This window comes from Onychostruthus taczanowskii, unplaced genomic scaffold (assembly GCF_017590055.1).
Source record: "Onychostruthus taczanowskii isolate IOZ18803 unplaced genomic scaffold, ASM1759005v1 scaffold5, whole genome shotgun sequence".
In the NCBI taxonomy this organism is placed as follows: Eukaryota; Metazoa; Chordata; class Aves; order Passeriformes; family Passeridae; genus Onychostruthus; species Onychostruthus taczanowskii.
The window spans coordinates 12253426-12276690 of record NW_024502568.1 but is presented as its reverse complement, the minus strand read 5'-3'; the positions used below and the strand labels follow the sequence as shown (position 1 = coordinate 12276690).

The following is a 23265-nucleotide window of genomic DNA, read 5'->3' as shown; positions in this document are numbered from 1 at the left end:
TGATACTCTAGAATTTACTTTTTAATTTTTTTTTTTTTCATTTTAGGCCAATAATGTTTTTTACAAGTACCATACTTCGGGTGATTAACTAGAACAAGGAGAGAAAAACATGCCAGTTTTGGTAGAGTTCACATTTTTGTGACCTGTTGAAATATTCCTTGTTGAAGGAGCATTTAGATTTTGCATTAGTACAAGTATTTTCATTCAAGGTGTCAGAATTACTTCACGGCCTCTGTGAGTCTGGAAAGAATTCCAGTCTGCAATCAAACCCTGAAATCTGATCACAATCATACCAGGAAAGTTTCACCTTAACCTTTTTTTAAGAAACTATAGCACCTCTATTTCTCTTTTCCAACACACAACAAAAATGAAGCAAGCAGATTTACAACATTTCAATGATTTTATATCATTATCAATAGTTAAATGATATGCATAGTCCAAAGCTCAGGGATATAAAGTTTTTGCACAAGAATGGACACAAAAAGAATGATTTCACATTTTCCAACTTCTATTAATCTAATAATCTACTCAAGTGCAAAGTTCTACTGCTGATGTCCATTTCCAAATTTATGGAAGAATTTCTGCCTGTGACACTGGCTTGGTTGGTTGTATGGGATTTTCCTAAATGTACTCATACTTAAAAGCAGAAACAGTTAGATAGAAAGTTTAATCCCAAAAATAATTTCCTATTTTAATCAAACTTCTTCTAATAATTACATTAGAGCTCATGTTTAAAAGATTAATTACAATATTTTCTGAACAGTATCATGCATCTTTGACTAATTTCAACACAGAATATTAACAAAAAGAATACATATTTTAATTATAAGGAGACCACAAAGATGCAAGCATATGTCATGAACCTAGGACTGATACAAAGAACCATAATACAATTAAAAAGATTTATTTCCTTTAGGGTTTTATATACATATGAATGCAGTTGTCTCTTTGCTTGTGCCTGTACAGATAAGGGACAAGAAAAGTTCTTTGAACCCAAGGCTTTCACTTTGGACTTAAAGATACCGAAGACAAATATCTCTTTTGTTAATTTGTATCATAACTTAGAAGTTTTCAGTTTCTCCAAAACATCTAAAAAGCTTGTGGTTCCCACAAACATTATCTCTATCTTCCCTTATAAATAAGGAAGATAAATATCCTTTCAATCATTTCCTATGGAATAGAACCAAGTGCTGTGTAGAACATAATTTTTTATAGTAAAGGATAACCTTGATGAGTTATTGCTATTATTATCATTGCTGCTATTGTTGTTGTGAATTGCAATTGTATTCCATCAGATCAAAGTAACACCAATATACTACAGAGTAAATGTAGAAATCTGCAACAGAATGAAAAGATTCTAAAGTCAAATGTGGGGTTTACAAATATATATACATATAAATATACATGTATACATGTGATTCAGCTCAACATCTTAAATGATAGGAAATACACTTTACACTGAATAACTATGGATGGAATAGGTCTGTTGAAAGAGGAACAACTTCTGAACAAAGATTTTTCCAGCCTTCAGAAGTTAATGCCTGCAGGAATGGATTCATTTTTTCCCATTGCTCCAGTTCATCTTTACCTTGACTATCACATCCTGCAGCAATAGAGTCCTAGAGAACAATAGGTCAAGATCTGTTCCATGACAAAAAATGAGACAATCTTCAAAGTTTAACTCAGGGATAACTTTCATATGGAAATAGCAAGTCTGCCCTTAGAACTATGTATTTTAGTTTAAAGATATAGGTGTCATGAAGCCATCTCCACAATTCTAACACCACCAATTGTGCAAAAGGAAAAGGAAAACTAGGCACAAAATCCAAATTGCATTTTTGAAGAAAACAGGAACCCAATCCATAAAATGTTTCATATATTCAAATAATGTACACAAAAGCAATTATAATCTGTGCTCCATTTCATGACATTACCCACTAAAGGAAACTCCTATCTGCTCAGGCTCTCAAACCATGAACAAATACTTCCGTTAACACAATTTCTCCATCTTCCACTGTTAACAAATTAAAAAAGAACAAATAAGAGAAAGTAAAATAAATACATGGCAAAACTCTGATAGAAGGTCTAATTATTAAACCTTGAAACATAATGCAATAAGGTCAGACATAACCCAAACTAAACTGCCTGGACTGTGTTGATTATGCAGACTTAAATCCTGCAGAATTATTACTTCCTTCAGTATCATCAAAACCATAATTTAATTTCTTCCTGGATAAAACTATTATACCCTCCTACACTGGTGCTAGGTATGTACTGAAGCAGAAGAAATGGATACTGACTGAACATAAAGGCTGACATTTTGGTGTCCAACATCTTTCATACTTTCTTGAGGGACACTTTCTTACTGAGACAACTTCAGACAAAAAATATGAAATCAGCTGAGGAAAATATTTGTGTATATACAAAAATGGGGTTTTGTGTATACACAACATTTTTTTAAATAAGGAAAATGTAGAAGATCAAACACTGCGATAATATGGAATGAGGATGCAAGAAAACTTAAACACATAAATTCTTACATTTACATTTTATTGTACAAAGTGAAGTTTAGATATCTACTCTGCAGAAACATGACTGCAGAGACCCAAGTATAAACTGTTTTAAAGACATTACTATGTATTACATAATCATTTTGGGGCAGGGAATGGTACCTATGGATATCTTCAAATTCAGTGAATACATGACTACTGAATGTAGTTACAAATGAAAGGATACTCTGATTTATTCAGTTACATATAAATACAATTATAAGGACAATTATATACTGGGATATTTTTAGAGAGAGTAAAAATGGTTCTGACTCTTCCTTCCCATTGGACTTCAGCTATGAAGAGTGGCCTGCAAAAGTGAGAGATGGATAGTAGGAAATTGTCCATTTCCCAACAGAAATATTTAACAGGCAAAGCACAAAATATCTTTTCCTTTCCCTTGGAAAACAGAAATTCCAAGACAACACAGTAAGGAAAGGACAATATCACCAACAAATTACATCTAAATAATTATGTCTAAATAAGAGAATCATTAAACTCTTGCTGGCTAGAAGTGCCACACATTTATTCCATATGAAAATGTATCTGAAATGTATTTGAAATGTATCTGAATTTTCCCATGTGGAGTATACTGATCTTGTCCCATGTGTGAACCTCAGCTAAATTAGTCAGCTAGCTTACAATAATCAGAGATTTTTGAGAGAGATAGGAAGGCACTTCATAGGTGAGTGACCCTAAAATAGATGTGGAACTCTAATAAATTGGAAGGAATTGCCCTATGGAGCTGCCATTTCTCTCCACTAACAACACTGGGATTCTGTAATTAGTTTAGATTATAGACCTAATGTCAAACTTAGAATACAAATAATTTTAGGTGAGATAAATTTCTCCCATGGTTTGTAAGTACTCACTGGGTATTTCTGTAAAACAGTGTAATGATCAAATAGGCAAAATAAATGTCTGTTGCTGGGATTAAAAGATCTGAGAAGCAATATGAAGCTAAGTGGTTGTTGCAAAATCCTACTTCCTTCTGCTGTGTTAATGCCTGTAAAGAATTCAGTCTGATGTTGACAAACAGTCCTCCCAGATGATAAGATTTAGTGATAATGAAACTTTCATACTGATAACTTAAACAGAAAATGAAAGATAACAAAGAAATTCAGACTTCACATCAAGATTTGATAAACAGCTTCCTCAGATTATCTCTGCATGCTGCAGCCCTGTCTCTCATGCTGGCACACATTACATTATCAAAATGTACTACCCTTCATTTCTCAAAAAATGTAATAATTACAGGATATTATTTCCACTATTCAGAGTCATAAGAGGCTGAAAGACAATCTAGTTTTGTATTCAAGTAAGATGAAAGACACTCTTAAATAAGGTTATAACAGCTGAACTTTTTTCCTACCTAATAGGCACTTTATCTATTAAATTCAATATGCATATTCCACTTCTTTATTCAATTCTGGGCTTGTGTACACATATGAAGAAACATATACCACACAGAAAAACCCAATATTAATAAACTCCAGGAAGTGAAGGAGAGAAGGTGGTGGAGGGAACTGTTATTTATCTTACAGTTTTATTCAGCATGCAAAGCATTTTCATAATTATTCATATGGACATTATCAAGAAATTGAAATATTGAATATTAAAGTCAATGAAAAAATGGAAGAAAATTAAAAGACATAGAGAAGAGATAAATTACATAATTCAAAATTAAATAAATAAAAATAATAATAATTGGCACAAAGACCTATAGTACTGAAAAGTTATTTTAGACATAAATCTTTGCAGGATTGAGTTATCCTACAAACTGTGTGAAGCAGCAGATTTCTAGACATCTTTCAAAACTCTGATTTTTAAAAGCCTGCCTAGATTAAACGGACAGGAAGAAAAATTAGAAACAGAAGTGAAGGGAATGAGGTGAGAGAATTTGTCAGGCAGAGTTGAATGATTAAATTCTACTACAAAGAGAAGCATTGCATGACAATATGGTTTTGTTTGTCAAGCTACATTAAGGAAAAGCCATTTTTCTCACTTGCTAGAATTGAATTTTCCTTTCAACCCCAGGTTTCAGCCTTCTTGGTATGCCTTCTTCTGACATCTTGTAATGACTTGATAAATTAAGGAGTATCCCATTAGGAAAGCTGCACCTGTTACGGAATGCGCTCTGATCACCACAGAGTCAGAGAAGCAGGGATGGGGAGGAACATCACAAACTGAGGTTGTTCAACTTCCCACTCAAAGCCAGGCTACTGCCAGCACCAGATCAGGCCAGCAGTGCCCTTTCCAAGGTAAGTTTTTTAGAGCTCCAAGAGTGAGCACTCCACAGCCAGTCCAGAAAATTTGTTTCAACACTCCATTGCTAACAAAATGAATTTTTTCTAAGATTCAATCCAAATCTCCCAAGGTGCAGATTCCACTTCTTCTTGTATTATGAAGTTTATAAACAGAAAAATGTCCTGCATGCAAGATATTTTTCACCATTCCTAAATAAATTAGTAACTTTACATGGAGCTATTAGAATGACTCCAGAACCTAATATGATGGTCATGGCATTTAACATCCATGCCTATGTGTATGTGTAGAAACATACATACCAGAGATGGAAAATGTGCTGCTAAAAGGATAAGATTTTTTTTTTCAAATTTCCCCAAGTTTTTTTTATTTCTTAGATCTACAGTAGAGCTGGTTTTGCTAGACAATCTACCAGTTAACAAACGGGCTGGTCTCCAGCCTAATAAAAATGATAATAAAATTTTTATAAGGCTACAAAAGCTGAATTGTTAAAACTTACGCAATGTTTTGTTCATTTTAGAAATCAAATACTTGGTTAGAGAAGGCAAAACATGCCCTGAATTTTGCATAAAGATCATGCCATTCAAAATAATGTATGCAAAACCCATTGTGAGACGACAAGAAAAGGGCAAAGCATTTTCTTAAACATGAAGAGAGTAATTTCCCAAAGTTTATTGTTATAAATGTAGAGCATGCTATAAAGCTGTTGGAGCTGTGGAATAAAAAATTTTGTATTTGCAATGGCACTTTTCTTGATTACTGTGGATTAGCATATTTATGAGGTTACTCAGCCTCAGGTTTAAACCCACAAATCAAAGGTTTATATCAGCATGGGTAATGGATTACACAGGAGTCCATGGCCTATGATGTCCCAGAGGTATCTGTCTTTCAGAAGATTTATGTATATAATGCCACTTTGTAGAAATTACACTTTCTGATCTTCTGCGTGGTGCTTGGTGATTCCCCTCTCTAATGTCTAAAACAACCAAAAAGCAGCAGTCTTAGTCAGCAGAGAAATTCATTGATGCATTTTCTTGTTCTCCTCCTCACCTTTTGATAAGGCCATGAAAGACAGAGGCTCTAATTCCTTGATGTACACAGCACTGCTACAATGAGAGTAGAAGTCATTGTCAGCATATTTAATGCAATTACTTCTGAAAAGAGGAAGGAATCTGCATTCCAGCAGTTACCCACAGCACAAATACCTGAATTTTGTTCATCTTATGAACAGCACTGTGATAGAGCACAGATAAAATTTTTTTAAGTCTCACTTTTTTCTCCACAGGTGAGTGCTGATTACATTATTATCAGTGGTAAATACCTATTGACTTCCTTTTGGCTTCAAAGAAACCAGAATTTCAGTGCAGAATAATAAGAAATTGAAATGCTTAGTCCAGCTTCTCATGAAAGACTAGCCAAAAGAGAAGTCAGGTAGGCATTTTCAAAACTGTGTGTACCCAAGTGAATCTTTTTGATCATCATTGAGAAATTATGACAATGAAAGACACCAAAAATCTCATTAAACTCTACAGAGAAAATGGTCTCCAGCTTCATTATTACTTCGATCTTTGACTGAAGATCCACATCTCATAGAAAAGAAGACAAAAGTATTCAAAGGGTGAGTGGGGTTTACATGTGCATGAGAACGAAGAGGACATATAATAATTGATATAATTTAGAAGAGCCAACATAAAAAGGTATGAGGAAAAAACTCAAGACAGATTAAGCTCTCTGTATTGAATGTTTCTTCCACTGGAGAAGAAGAGTGGCAGTTTGGATGTAAGGGATGATGTACATATCTATACAAGGGGCAAGAATATTCTAACAGATTTTCTGCTGAAAGAACAAGAGACCACACTAACGTGAAAATATTCATTCCTTTAAATAAAGGGGAAGTGGTTGACTAACTTAAAAAGCACACAACATACCAAGAAAGAAACTACATAATATATAAGCAAGAAAATGAGTTCTATATTTCTCCTTGAAGGTGATCAAAATGCAGAAAGTGAGAACTGAGAGTTTTACAAAATATTAAATTGTGAGGATTAACGGAATAAATTGTGATTCAATTTTATGTTAATTTTACTCTCTTTCATTTAACTTTTATCGATCACTTGAAACTGCTATTGTAGTTCAAGCTGTAATAAATTTGAAAAAAAAAAAACAGATACAACTGTCAGCTTGAGACTTCACTCACCCTCGTAGTACATTCTGTAGAGTCATGATGATGGATCACTGACATATCACTGAGGATATGCTGTCACAGTCAGAAGAGTATTTGTAAAAAAGCGCAGAGAAATGTGTAATGGAAATGGCAGAAACCTTTTTAACAACTTGCAAGAATTAGGTTGGGAAAGGTGGATGAGTAACTGGGTTTCAGGAAGACTCAGAACGCTGTGAAACTAAAGAGCAGGGCCTGCTCAGCTGAAACTGTTTTCCTATAAACAAGCCCATGCTGCCTTTTTGGCAATGACATGCGGGACTACACTAACAGAAATTGGCAACAGTCATTCCCAGGAAACCACAGCATTTGTACCAGAAGTTTTGAAACTGAATTGTAGAAATGAGAGAGAAATGAATGAATATACCACCTAGAACTGTGATCTGGAGGCTACCTGCAAAGCTCAGAACGAGATCATGGATGAGCAGCAAGGAACCTCAGTCAGATTTATTTAAATTCATACAGGCCCTATTGTTGAAAAGAAAACAAATATTTAAAGTTGTCAGCACTGAGTGTACTTTTTATTCTCACTTTTTAAAAACTGGATTTCCCAGTATATTTTCCAGAAGCTCTAACTGTTTAATCAGGCTTGTGCAAATCCACAATAACCATTTGTCTGTTGAACAGCTTTAACAAAATCAAAATCCAAAGAAAATAAACACTTTTGCAGCTAGAGCACTTCATGCCTTCAGAGAGAAAAATGAAAATACTTCTCAGGAGCCCTACATAATTATGATGCTGGCCAGCACTCTGTCAAGACATGGGTTGTGCCTTTTCCTTTCTCATGTTGAATACTTCATACCAGCTTAGGGCAGAAATGTTAAGATCTGCTTTTGGGGGTGATTGTTCAGCTATCAAGACTTTTTTCATTTGAGTAGGAAGAGAGAGGGTATCTGCATAGATGAATTTGATCTCGAAATAGTGACTATCATCTTCCAGCAAAACAAGTATATGAGTCAAGGCAAAGATCCTATGTGCAAAAAACTCACACTAAGAAAGATAAACTCAGTTTCTGTTACACAGATGTTTACTTTGGAATTCTGAAATGCCTCATTTGCTGTTCTGAATCTATATGGCAGGGGAGTAAGGCAGTAAGAAATTTATTTAGAAAAGTCTACTAAAGATCAGGTATCTTCCAGCCTTCCTCTATGCCTCAGAAAAATGATTTCTTCTTTTAACTAAGGAAATATTTCCAAGTGCAATCTGGAAAATTTGAGGAATGCTCTAACAAAAACTTTGTTTCCTAAAAAATAAAAGCTACAGAACATAGCTCTCCATGTCCTGCATGGACAGCCTTAGGCTCAAAGATTGATTTTAAAAACAGTGTCTAAAAGATTTTTTTAAAAAGAGAACAAGGGAGATGATACCAAAATATACCAGTTGAGGGAAAGACATAAAAACGTGTCCATGTTATCAGACATCACCGAAGAAAACAGAAGTAATTACTTATAAAAGCATCAATTATTCACAATAATTTTAGACAAAATTTCTGAACAAAATATGGGGGGGTTCTGAAGAGAGCTAGGAAATTTGAGGTCTCTATTTCTCCCATAGCTACCAGTTTTCAAAAATTGGCTAAGCTGGTCCAAAAAAACCAGTTTTCATGAGCCTTTAAAGGAAAAATTACTTTCCTAAAATTTGAAAAAAAGTAAAAAGGTTTGCTTAAAAACAAAGCAAAAAATTAAGCAAAATCTTGGTTTAACCCTGAAATATTTTTTTTCTGCAAAGTTTTAGAAACTAAAACAATTTTTCTCCAAAAAATTTCCTACAAAATCATCATATTCGACAAACTCCAGTTATCTCACTCTATAAGCCTGACCAGGCTTTTTTAAGAGTGCTATGAGCAGGGCACAGAGGAACAAATACTTTAAAAGACAATTCAGACTATCTGGCTCCAAGTGCAGGAAGGTGTTGAAAAAGTGAAGTTAAGAAATTAAAATCATACTCTTTACTCCCTGCAGGGTGAATTTCTCACATAAAGATTTTAAAGGTATCTATTTTGCCAACAGTCATTTGTTAGAAATATCCTCAGAGTATTCCAGGAAAGATTTTCAGTATGTTTTCTGGGATAAAAATACAGCAGAAAGATGTCTTCAACTAAATGCAGTGACTACAGTGAAACAGAAGGGTTGTTTTTTTCTCCTCAATGATTACAGAAATTCCCCAGACCATTCCAACACCCCTTTTTCCAAATGAGAACACACTCATGGTTTTCACTGAGATAACACACATATAAAAATATATAGATTTGTATATATATTATTTCTCAGAACGAATGCTTAATTGGTTTCTAGCTGCAAATAAGGGTTTTTGCAATTATTTTATGCATCTGTAGAGGGCTTAATGCTGATTTATGTTGTTTACTGAAATGTTGACTTAGCCTGGTGGGAAACAGTACAACAAAACCACACAACCATATTCAAGGGTTACAAGTGATTTCCACAAATGAGGTGTTCTATACTGTAAAACTCTTTTAATACAAATCGTTCTCAGGAATATTTTTTTTACAAAACACTCAGTTAAAAGTGGCTTATATACCAATTGTCTTTTTAAACTTCAACCTAAATCCATTCCAATTGAAAGGCAGGAAACTCCATTTAAACATAAGAAATATTTTTTACTGCAAGGAGGATCGAAGACTGCAGCAGGCTGCTCAGACAGGTTGGGTATTGATCCTCAGTCCTTGGAGATATTCAAAACCTGACTCAACAAAGCCCTGGACAACTTGCTCTAGCTGACCCTGCTTTGAGGGGTCAGACAATCTCCAGATGGTCCTTTCCAACTCCAGTCATTCTGTGATTCCAGAATAAGCATGATTATTTCCCTTCTCACCGGTGTTCGTACAGGTTATTAGGCCTCTGTGTCAGTAGCAGAAGAAAAGACAGAAAAAGGATTTCTGAAAGATTTAATTTCCCCTCCATTGTTCCAAGGCTGGCAAGTGCAGAGACATCCACACTAAAAGTGCTTACTTGAAACAACAAATGCTATCTAGTTTAATGTATTGTACCAGAGAGTATTATACATTTTCTTCATTTTGAAGCATAAAATACATCCTGAAAATGTCTGTTTATATCACAAGAAAAGAAAAAAAGGTAACAACTGACAGAAACTCAAAGTTTGCTACATCAAAAGTTCCTGAGAGAAATGCCCTGATTCTACACAAGAAAAGAAAAAAAGGTAACAACTGACAGAGTAACAACTGACAGAAACTCAAAGTTTCCTGAGAGAAATGCCCTGATTCTAGTAATGATGACAAATTCTTTGATGCAATATATCCATCTATTTATATGTAATATCTATATATTTACTGCAACACACTGGTGCTACAGTAGCACCAGTCTAATGTTCATCATTGGTGAAGAGCACTTTTCTGCCTTTTCATTATTGGCCTCAAGAACTGCACTGGGAAGTGCTATCTACTCAATTATTCCATTTTTGGACAATACCATTCATTTCATCTTCCAGAGATTTCTTCCAGCCTCAACCACTGTGTGAGATAATACAATAATAAGCCACAGTTATTACAGTTTTTAAATGATCTTTCAAAAAAAATTATTCAACTAAATTGCTAAATTTCCAATCTTGGTCTTAAAAAAAACCAATTCTTCAAATCTGCTTAATATCCTTCCAAAATTAACCAGCTGAGAGATTTTAAATGTTCTGAAATGGAAGCTTAATGAATGTATTACCAAAAAATCTCTGTTTTCACAACCTTTTCACTAAGAGCTATAAACTATAAAATACAAACTGCTGTCTGCTGTAGTATTTATGTTATTAATTTGTTTACTTTTGACTATTTATTAACTTTTCCTTTACTGTGATGAAAAATCTTAATGCCAATATTCAATCAAGTCTCTACCATAAACATTCCTGATGCCTTTTTCCTACAAAATGAAGAAATTCTCCCTGTTTTCCTTTACATCTTATCTACTGAAATTCTATCCACAGGGTTTAGTGACTTTTCAAGGTCATAAAATATTTGTTGTGCCATCATTTAAAAGCCTGATAGGATACCAGAACTTCAGGGCAATTTCAGGTCAACCTCTTCTTTATTGAAGGTTGATAGGTTTTGATCTGTTTCATGGGCAAAATCATTATACCAGTATTTCATCTGAACACCTCTTAAAGATGTTGGGTATGAAATGTAAGAATTCCAATGGAAGTGAAAGGTAACTGAAGCTCTCAAATTGAGGAAAAATCTTAATAATTTTCCATAATTTTTTCAATATAACTATCATAAATGTGTTTCCTACTTACAACTTAAATTGCCTGACAATCTCCAAGATCAAGTATTTCAGAACAATTAATATATAGCTTGGGATCCAACATTTGAACAGATAAGAAAAATATGCGAATAAATTGTAATAAAATTGCACAATACACTCGTTAAAATACCCAAAACCTAATGTGTTATCCATAGAAAACTATATTCCCAGTTTCAGACTTTTATCCTACTAAGTATTATTATGTCAAAATACTTGTAGTTCATCCATAGGCAAATATGACCTACTAAAGAACAGAAAATCTCTCTAAAATCTTTACTGCTGTGGATTGGACTGTCATAAAAAGCTGATTTTCTGAGACACTAGGTCATGCACATTTTAATCTTAATTGGAGATGTGCTTTGAGGAGCAAAGCCTGAGATCAAAGATGAGGCTGCAGTCTGTAAGCAGATCAACAATTACAAACTGAGACTACAGTTAATTTTGAGTGTTCCAGAACTCAGATTTTTAACTTTTTGAATTTGCACTTTGTATAATCTCCAAAGCACTAGCAGCTCCATCAGACTGGAAGAATGAGAAACTGCATCAATTTGGCCAGGAGCAGAGCTCTCATCCATCTGTTTGGGAGTAAAAGTCTCACTTGATGGGTCAAGAAACACTTTACACCTGAGTACCTATTTCAGATGCAAAATTGCTGGGTTTATATATATTTTTCTATTAGACAGCCAAAGGAGAAGCTCACTGTTTTATAAAGAATAAAGATAATAGCTACATAAATGTTACAATATTTAACTTGTTGGAAGAAAAATTGCACCTTTATTTTTTGAAGTCTGTTCCAATGCTGCACTTATGTCATATAACCGAGCTTGGTTTAAAGTATAAGTATCCATAAAAAGGTGATATGATAATATCTTGTGCTAATGGTGCCATTATCAAGCCATAAAATGATGCCATTATTTTGCCCAACTGTGTGGCTTCATGCCCAAGGCCATGGTTCCAGCTGGGAAGAACAACTCACAGTAATATGGCATATTATGAAATTTCCCTAAATATGTAAGAGGTTTCATAAATGGAATGCATTTATGCAAGCCACACTATTATGTAATAAAACAGTCTCCTGATTTATGTCTGAGAGTAGGAAATCATGTCAAACCATTTCTTTCTAGGACTCAAAAAAATGAAATATACATTTTGAAAGCTAACTAAAATGGAAAAAGAAGTTGATATGGACCTCATCCTCAAATACCTGCTATAAAAATTATTTCCCACACATTCTGGAAGCAAGCCAGCTGTCAGAATTTAGGGTAACAAATGATAAACAGGTCAGTGGTCAAAAACTAAAAATTCCTTAAAACTCTCAAGGCAGTGTTCAATGCATAAAAACCCCAGTGATTACAAATACAGCTAAATATGCCATCTGCAACACTTCTCCTTCATCTTGAATCCTGTCTGATTTATGTACACAAACCATAAGACACCTCTCACTTTGAGCATTCTTGAGAGTCACTGAGCCCCAGCTTTGTCCCTCAAGTTCAAGAAAAGATGAGCTGACAGACCTGCAATGGTATCTTTACAAATTCATTATTAACATCTGGCCAGTTACTAGTTTTGTACTTCAAGCATGATCATTATTCTTCACGCTCACAAATTGAAACTGCAAAAGGAAGAATAATTCTTGGCATCATTCTCACATAAGAGGCAAATCTAAATTATGACATCAGTTGCAGATTGACTCAGTAGTAAATTACCAAATCCAATTTACTCAGGACCTTGTAATTTAGTTTCAATCTAATTTAATTTAATTTTAGCTGTGATATATAAATGTTGATTAGTAGACTATTGCATAAGAATACAAAGTATTTAAGTTTCTTAAGTTACTAATATTTAAGCTACAGTAGTTTTGGGGGTGGTTTGGAATGCTTTTTTTCCCAAAGGCAGAACTGAACAATATTATGAACCATTCAAACAAATGTTAATAAAACTAAATCTGCTATCCATGCCAATTAACTTTACATCATAATTTTCTAGAATTCAAAATAATTCTCCCTTTGCAAATAAACTGAGCTAGAAATGCACTCCATAATTTATACACCAGGCCACACTGACATCGGCTTATCCTTTCAAAGATATGGCTAAAACTGCTGCTCTTCAGAAGTGATGGATACTTACGTTTGAAATTTACATTTTTTTATCATGTGATTATCACTCAGAGATCTTAGAGAGTTCTCTGATCTTTTTGCTTTTGAGATCTTCCAGTACTGAGTGAAAGCACAATGAAAGGACACTCTAAAGAACAATGCAAACATACAACAAAATGTCACCTGTTTTATTCCCTACTTTTGCTATGTTGTACTTACTGGTCTTTACTTCAAGGTAGGTGAACAGTAAAAACTAAGCTATGAGAAAGCTGTACTTAACACATTTTCACAAATAAAAGAATTATAAAAACAGGATAAACCTATCAGTAACTGTCATTTGCTAATTACATGGCTGTACTTACACTAAAGCTATAAAGGTTTATTAAAATAATTAATCTGGCAACTTAGTTAGAATTTTATGCTGCAATATTCACTAAAAAATTTAAAACTGCCATGGAAACAGTCGAGGTACATTATAAATTCTGTCCCTGGGCCACCTCCCTTGACCTGCTGGCAGCACTCTGCCTAACTCAGCCCAGGTCACCTTCTCTTCTCAGAGCACGGTGCTGGCTCATGGCTTTTGCTCCCCACGTGCAGGATTTCACAGTTCCCTTTGCTGAACTCCATGAGGTTCCTGTCAGCCGATCTCTCCAGCCCCTGCAGGTCCCCCTGGATGGCAGCACAGCCCCTTTGCATAGCTCAGCCTCCCCCTGGTTTTGTGTCTACAAAAAAACTTGCTGTCCCACCATCCAGATGAGTCCATTAAACCCCATAATGCTTTTCCCCAGATGATGATTTCACTAACAAAGTATTCCATAGGAACAACCCAAATGGACAGACTTAATTTTACCTTTGGATAAATAGAACTGCTACAATCTACTGCTCTGACACTGAAGTAATTCTGACTTGTATAGGGAAATGAGTATGGAAATGTATGGAAATAATTATGTAAAGGAACATACTCCTTATATATTTATACATAAATATATATTTACATATATAAACGAAAAATAAATGCCATCAGGAAAATGTACCACCAGGCCACATTCAGATTGAGATATCTGTATCTGCCACTCAGTTTATCTCTTCTCAATTTATTATCTTCCTAAGCCTACCACCAATTTCCTGACATATTTTATTTCTAGTAAAATATAATAGGCAAGGGGAAGGTATTAAATAAAATAGATTTAATATTGTTGAACAAGTTTATTTGAATACTGATGCAGTTCTTGTAAAAAATTAGCTCAGGCTTACAGCTAAATCTGTTTTGTAACTACATGAAATCTGGTTCTGGTGAAAGAAGGATTAGTAAATTCCTATTGTGGAAAACTGATGCTACTTTGCAGCCAATTTTTATGGTTGTGTGATGAGGAAAAATACTTTAAGATCTATAACTTTTAGTGTCATATGAATCTAATTTTTCTGCAGATATGTCTCATACAAGGTCAGTAGATAAGCATTTTCTGAGAATGCCTCAAAATGTCCTGTAAGCTTCATAAATCCATACAGTTTCATTTTTCCTAACTGAACAAACATCAACTATCTTTTTTCTTGAGAGAATAAAAAGAACACTAATTCCATACACCATTTTTTTCAATTAACCGCACTCAACTCTTATTAAAAGAGAATGGACCTTCTATGGCACCACAAAGCGAAAATAAGGAGTTCACAATATAAAGTGATCTGTGAGTAATCAATATGCAATATTCAGGCTACTCATCAGAACCCCCAACCACAGCAAGAATTTGGTTACATTGAGACATGAATACTAGGTCAATAATATGGGTTTGGAAACAAAATACTCAAGAGACAGGAAGAAATTACCCTAAATTAACAGATCTCTAATGCTAAAGCTAGATTTTCTACAAAATCATACAATAATGCTTTTAAAAGCTGAGTTAAAAGGTTTGAATTACACATTTCCCAAGTGAGAGAATTTCTACTCAAATTTAAATAATATGATTTAAACATCTCTTTGTAAGTTATGGGGGAGAAACAGAAAAAAACCAGCATTCCAATGCTGTTGCAGCAGAAGCCAAAGCAGCAGATGCTGTGGATGGCATACCTGGCACACCCTGGAGTGGGCACCACCCAGAACAGCAGCTGCTGAAAGGCAGCTTGGATTCCTAACAGGGAATAGGGCTGAGAAAGAGGAAATCATTTCCTTTTCCTGACTATTTTTGTAGTTTTGATTCAGGACAGGGAGGGCATCACAGTTATTCTTATCAATGGAACAATATACTAAAGAAAATGTTCATGTTTAACAGCTTTTGCTTGTGTGAAAGGGGAACTCTAAAGAAAATGGTTGGAAGTGAGACTGTTGATGGGATGGGAAGAGAAAAAGGCTTATTTGACAGCAGGACAATAATAGAAAGTCTACTTTTTTTCCTGAGAAGATTTTAGCATGTAACTTCAGATTAGAAAAAGTAGATGTGTAACTACACACAGTAGTTACACATCACAGTAGTGATGTGTAAACCAGAGCCACTACAAATATTCTGTTTGTACAGACAAGGCATTATTCAAAGGGAAACAAAATAATCAAAAAGGATATTTTTTTACGCTAAACATCTACAACTGCTGCCCAGAAGATTAAAGAGACTTCTGTTCTGGAAGGCAAGATGACTGATGAAAACAGAAAATTCCTTTGTTCTTCCTGTTCCTGAATATTGGAATGCTTCACTGAGGGAATAAATGTGAACATAAATATGGGACCACATTATTACAGAAACCTGGAATTAGAACATGGAATTTTAAGTGCTTAAGCTTTGCTTTGAAAATTTCCTTGATGACTATGAGGTGCCAATAGATCACTCTAACTACTGTGCAAGATGGAGCCCAATGGTACAAATATCTTACACTTGGAACCTTTGAAACAAAAATAAAATTACCTCACTACTCAGGATTTAAAATTTTAGTATACAGTTTTAATATACTACACTCAGGTATATAAAAATAGTACTACTTCTGATTTTGATGTCAACAAATTTTTGGTCAGTTTAAGGCTGACCCAAAGGCTTTTCACAAGGTATTTTATATGCATTTCATATCAGCTATCTTTGCAGAAAAAGGATGAAACAGAGCAACAGTTTACACTGTTAGGCAGCAAAGCTGTCAACATACATGAAAACCAAAATAGACAAGGACATAAGAAAAAGAATGTTCTGTTCAAAAGTCACATTTGGTAGAAACACAGAACACTTTTACTTATCATGCATTTTCCTCACCACTGCACTTTTACTAATTCCAAAACTGAATTTCACCAATATATAAGTTTAATAGTTGAAATTAATTTGACTTTTAAGATATTTCAATTATAAAAACTGCAATCAATAAAATTATAATAATTCTTATCAACTCTCATAATATTTCTTTTACATATTTCCATGTCTTTCCTTTTCTTCCATTAGTTTTTTCAGAACAAGAGCAACCTCAGCATAAGACCTGAAGGAGTCTCCACTCTAGTTTTCCTCTTGAAACCTCTTAGCTTTAACCTCAGAGAGCTTTTGTTTCTCTTTTGAGTTCTAGTGTGCAATTCTGATTCTCCTTCAACAACACCCTTATCTTCTCAGAGCACAGTAAAAGCCCAGTAAAGCAAAGATTTTCAAGGCATGATGAAACAGTTTAACACCGCTTTTGTATATCCTGATGGACACATTATTTCTGGTCAGAGGTTAATCCAATATTACCCCTTGCAGCAGCTGGTTATTTGCCAGTTAACTCCCCAAAATGTCTGGTGCCTTAGAAAAGCACAAGGGCAGTTTTTCTCAGATTAAATACCCATTTTAAAATTTGCTGGAAAACATATTTATTTCATGCAAAGACAGATGGAAGTTTACTTACACAGTCATGATAATAGGGGGGAAAACCCATAGGAAACTGCTAGAAGTAATTAAAGGTATTCCTTCATTTTCAGCAGCATAACATAGCTTCTCTTTGAGAACAGCCTCCTTTACATCACTTACTAAATCATGTTCTTATGCTGACTTGTATAACGTTTTGACTAATAACTAAGAAATTATTTACATATTGAGATTAAAATAAAGAAAAAAATCATAAAGGTAGGTTTGTATGTAAGTTTTGCAGTGTGGCACTGAATTCCCCAGTACAACCTGCCATGGATTCAGCACCAGAAGACACGCAAACCCACAGAACTCCTTGAAAGTCGTGTGATGATTCCATGAAAAAAATGAGGGTGGTCTTCAGGCAAAGCAACCCCTTGTATTTTCTCCACTGCTTTATAATAGCTGTAAAGAATTTATTCATAATAGGATATGAAATTAAATCAAAGATAAATAACGGCTGATATCACAAAAGTCATTGAGAGTACCCAGGTGCCCCAACCTCTTCTGAAAATTAGCACCCAAACATCCAGATGACTGAAAAATGCTACACAGTTATGATCTATAACTTACAGAATCTGGTAAGTGGGAAACATATTTGTGAAAAATAAGAGGGTGGGGCATTAGCAATTATCAACAGAAATATTGATTTGGTTGGAAAAAACATAAAACTACTGTCAATTTCTTGATTAAATAACAACAAGGAATTTTCTTTAATCTGTTTCATAACAAAATGTCATTCATTGTGCGTCTGCAGGTCAACCACCTTTTACAGAAATGTTAATGTACTAATGTTCACATTAAGTGGTCAAGAACAAGATTATCCTTAGCAATATTTTAATATTGTCAGATCAAAGAAATAACTTTGCTACTGAAAGTTCAAAACACTCAGTTATATTTTACCACAAGTGGCACATTGAACATGAAAGTTTATTTTATCTGCATGATTAAACCAAAAAAAGAAATGACAGTAACCACTGATTAATTTCTAAAATATTTCACAGAACTAAGACTGCAATAATATAATTAGTCAAAACAAATTCAGTGATCTCCTACCACTTCTGAACACTATTCTTTCATACTTTCTTTCTATTCCTAAAGCAAAAGACTACCCCCCCCCCCACCACCACTAACTTTCAGAACAGAAGGTTGCAGCAATTTATCAATTCCCTGAGCAGCAGGGCAAAATAGTCAATTCAATTAAAGACCATGTACTAGACCAATTGTACTCTCATTCCTTGTGGAGCAAAGGCCTCTAAGTGTCAACAAACTGGCAGTGAAAGAAGAGTCAATTGGTAAAAGACCAATTTCATTTGTTTTTAAACTGTTCACAGGAAACCTACAAAGCTGAAAATGGACCTGTTTAATCCTCCTTTTCTGAAGCCCATTAACTGCTTTGTAGTAATCACAGCTTCTATGAAATTGTTTTTAAATTGTCAATTCTTGCTCCTTCATAACAATGTCAGAGATAATTGTAAACACTCCTCATCCCCACTGCTGTTCTCCCTCCACAATCCTTCAGGGTGGCTTGCAGGACACCTACATGTCGTATCATAAAAAGGATGATTACAATTATTTAGTAAGATGTCACCAGTGGATTCACTTTACTTTTATTGTTAGAAAATGTTCACATCAAAAAGGAAAAAGAAGAAAAAAAAAACCAAAACCAAAAACCAAGGAGTATTGAAATAAGAAAATAATATCACAGAAAACATAGCAAAAGCACATCAAGTACAGCAGATGGGACCTATCTGCTTCCCCAAAGGAGAATCAAATCTGTCCTGAGAGGTGGTTATACAATTCCTTTCTTAAAATGTCTGGTTTCAGAGATTTCAGAAACTGCCAGTGCCACCTTTCCTTTTAGCTTGTCTAAACCATCTCCCACTGATATTTAGTCCTGTTTGTTCTTCTTCCTCCCATTCTCCATCTCCTTCCCTCACCATCACTCAAACAACCTGAGCTGCAGTATCACCCTTTTAACTCTTCTTAACAAGTGAACTCACTTCAGGATTGTCTCAAGTCGTTTTTTCTAAACCTCTTTGCAATTTTTACTATCCTCTGAACTCTCAAGTTGAAACCAGTAAGAGCTGAGTAGAGCAAAAAGACTGCTTTAAAAATTTTATTTAAAACACTGTTCTTCACGACAACAAATCCTGGTTTATGTCTTTGTATGCCTTTTCATTTTGTTCTCTTGTATCCCGAGTTCCTCTTTGAACACTATTAATATTAGAGGTGTCAGCTTAGCAGTAGAATTTTTAAAGCATAATATTATTTAGTATGATCATTTAAATAACTTGCTTTTGCTATGTTGTAGGTTTAAAAAGCCTTTAAAAACCATAGCATTAGCATTGTATATAATCAATAGCAACTGAATATTTCCCTTTAGAAACCCTGAAAATGTTACTGCAGTGATGTAGCATTTCCCATTAAGTCCTTTCTGATAAAAAACACAATTAACCTTAGCACACCTAATATCATACTGTTAGCAAATTGCCACTACTGTATCTTCCATAATTATCAGTTTTAACTAAAAATGCTAAAAGAAAAAATCTCTTCCACCACAATTTGCTTCATTACACCACACTGACTGGGGTTGAACAAAGGGAATGTTTAAGTATCATAAAAAGACACCAAAAAACAGTTAAAAAATATGAGCAAGAATTTAAGCATAGGTTAATTCTGAAAAATAAAAAACCACTCACAAAGTACTTTACACATAGTAAATGCAACTGTAGTACCTAAGTATTTGTGCTAATGGAGACAGCATGTGAGTGGACATGAACAGAAATTGCTGGTTCAATACCACGATATCGTGCAATTTATCACTGTGAATGATAAACCATGCAAAAACTTCCCACAAATGAAACATCAGTTAATGATCTTATAGAGTATTTGCAAACTCAGCAGTATAAATTCACATTGGTACTCCTAGACAAAGCATCGACACATTGCAATTAGGCACTCAAATTTCAATGGTTTCCTTAACTGATTAAGTTCAATGATACTTGAACATAATTTGAGTTTTTCACCTCAACCAAAATGAGTTTCTTATTTCAAGTTATATTTTTATGACATTTTAAAATTATTATTATTATTATTATTTATTACTATTATTTTAATTATTTTTTTATTTTTATTTTTAAAAAGATGTCCTGCTCCTTTTCCATCTGGCTGCAACAGGTGTAGAACAAACAGCACTAAAGCAACTTCCTTGAACCCCACAAGCCAAGCATAAAGAAAAATACAAATGGAATGCGAGGCATTTTAATGGAGTAACCAAAATTGTAACAGTAACGATGATGCTGTGCAATTTAATCTTCTAACTGCAAAAGGATGTTTTGACAGATTAATAAATGTACCCTGCACTGTCATTCTACTGAAAGACTCAAGCAGAAGGTGAAGTGCCATTAGGGTGGCTGGGAGGGGACAAAAAAAGAATTTTAAACACAAAGAACAGAGCTTGCATAGCCAGCTAAAAGGCTGACAGGGAATAAGATTGCCATGTATAAATACAAAAAAGGGAATATACACCAGGAAAAATGAAGAGCTACTGATGTCATAGACAATGTCTAAACAGAATTATTACATAAGAAAAAAAAGGAATGGTGAAACTATTTTAAGTTCAAAGCATGACGAAATCTGTTTGTTTTTTGTTTTATTTTTTTTAACAGATATATGAGGTTATGAAAACATTTGCTTAAACAGTTTCAGGCTTTACATATCCTGATAATGGAAAAGATTACTGACAGCTCTGAGCCTATATAGATATTATGTCAGAAAAACATTTAATTGTTCCATGTGTATTTGCAAGACTTGAAGCCCAGCAGATAAAGCTTATAGCCCTTCACTTTTTGTGAATTACTAATTCACATCAGCAGTTAGTAAAAATAAGTAAAATTTATTTTCATTAAAATATTAATAATGTAATCAAATCTTGGATAGAATAATACGTAGTATGCAGGAAAACCAATGACTGAGAAGTTACTATTTCCTACCCTTTCATAAATTATTTTAAACACATAATTTTAGACATTGTTCAGGTACAAATAATGACTACAGAAAATTAATCAAGGAGAAGCCAAAATAAGACCAAAAAAGACAAAGTACTGTCAAAAGAACAGGGTGATTATATCCATGTTCAAGATGTGTTCAAGTATCCCTTATCTATGTGAACTTTAAACAAAATTCAAAGGAAGTGGATGTAAGGAGATGAGTATCAGTCTTCACAAGGAAACAAAGATCCAAACATATCAGATTAGTGTAATTTTCCCAGCTCCTCAGGATGCCTCTTCTAGTTAGAATGGAGAAGTGAATTGATTACATTGCAAATAATACAGCTGCAATTGATTTTTCTTTCCCACCACTTGCCTTACCACAGATGAATACAGCTAAAAATGATTTTCAAAACAAATCAAGTTTTGTGTTAAATGCCCACGGAATATAAATGAAGTATCAATTAAAAAAAAAATTGGAATCACTTTACCAAAAAAAGCATTATCAGCTTATAGTAGTGAATACAGGCATGATGTGAATTAAATAGCTTTTTGCCTTTTCTAATACCTAAAAAGAGGGCAAGAGAAAAGGAAATATCTATTCTTATTGGTGTACGTGTATCTTAACCACAAGAATGCTGATACATCCTGTGACTTAGGCATGTCTGTTGATGAATCCTCACCCAAGAGCTGACAAAAGCACTTCAGAATGTCACTGAATGCCTTCATTTTGGCATGGATGCAGTGACACATTCACACCAGGCTCATGCTCAGCAGTGGAACAATAATGCATGCCCAAGGAGAAAGCCAAAAAGTTCCTTTTAAACCTCTGAATAAATATTTTATGAATCCTTTCTCCACTGACATCTCACCTCCTAGGCTGCAAAGTCTAACAGTAAAAATAAAAAATTGTATATTTCTACCCTTATATTTCAGTTTAAGTGCAGTTTTACACTCTTTCTCCCTTTTTATCCTTGCTGCTACTGAATAATATTCATAGAGTGTTTTAAGTTGGACAACACCTCTAAGATAATTGATTTGAACCATTAAGAGATGTAGTTCATCCTTCCTCTTTCCAATCTCTGGTCTGGACAAAAGCACAGTCAAATTTTCAATTTGAGAATGTATATTTAAGAAATCATGCCAAAAAGGAGGGGGAAAAAAAGGAGACTATCTATATGTCATTTAAGTAATACTTTTTCTTTATGAAGACATATATAAATACTTGGCTCAAAATGCCAACAGCTGAATAAATACCAAAATAAGCTGTCTTGCATTTATATTATACAACTTGTTATTGAAAACAATTACCTCAAATTTATAACTATTTTCATAATTTTTAAAGCCTGGGGTGGGATACACTCTCAAGGAGAATGCAATGAATTGCACGGAATTCCTGGTATGGATCTTAACATCTTCTGCAAATTCATTGAATTCACATTTTACTACACACAGAAGTCATTAACTTTGAATGTTTTAAAGAGAGGGCAAAGAAAGGATGGGTAAGTTGCAGAGAAAATAGACTCAGAGTCTTCTCAGAGGTGCACAGAAAGAAGATTAGATACAATGAACAGAACCTCCAACAGATGCAGGAAAGAAAATTACTAGACAAGAATCTGAGCAATCAGAAGTTACTCTGAAGTTTGCCCTGATCTGAGCAGAGAGCTGGACCCGAGACCTTGAGAGGCTCATCTATAAACTGTTCAGTTTCCCAGAGTCAGAAATTCTGACACTTCCACCAGAGATAACTAAAACAAAACTTTTATCCATGAAAATAAATAATTTCTGAAAACCTCTCATATGTATGCAGCGGAGAATTTCTCAGACCCTACCACTGAGAACAGAACAAAACTAAAATTACCTTAAATGAAAACAATTCAAAGCCTGCACTAAGATGGTATTAGGAGACAAAGGAGTAATGATGATTCTACACACATACAAACAGCTTTTATTTCACTCATTTGAGAATATCTGACAGGTTGAATGGGTTTTCACTACCTGGCCTCACAGTTAATATGGCAATTTTAACAAGACT

General features: G+C 34.3%; 1 protein-coding gene across 3 annotated transcripts in view; it reads right to left on the bottom strand.

The window, feature by feature from the left end:
* ATRNL1 (attractin like 1) overlaps positions 1 to 23265 on the bottom strand; it is a 431595-nt gene that overhangs the window by 218827 nt on the left and 189503 nt on the right. The window lies entirely within an intron of this gene.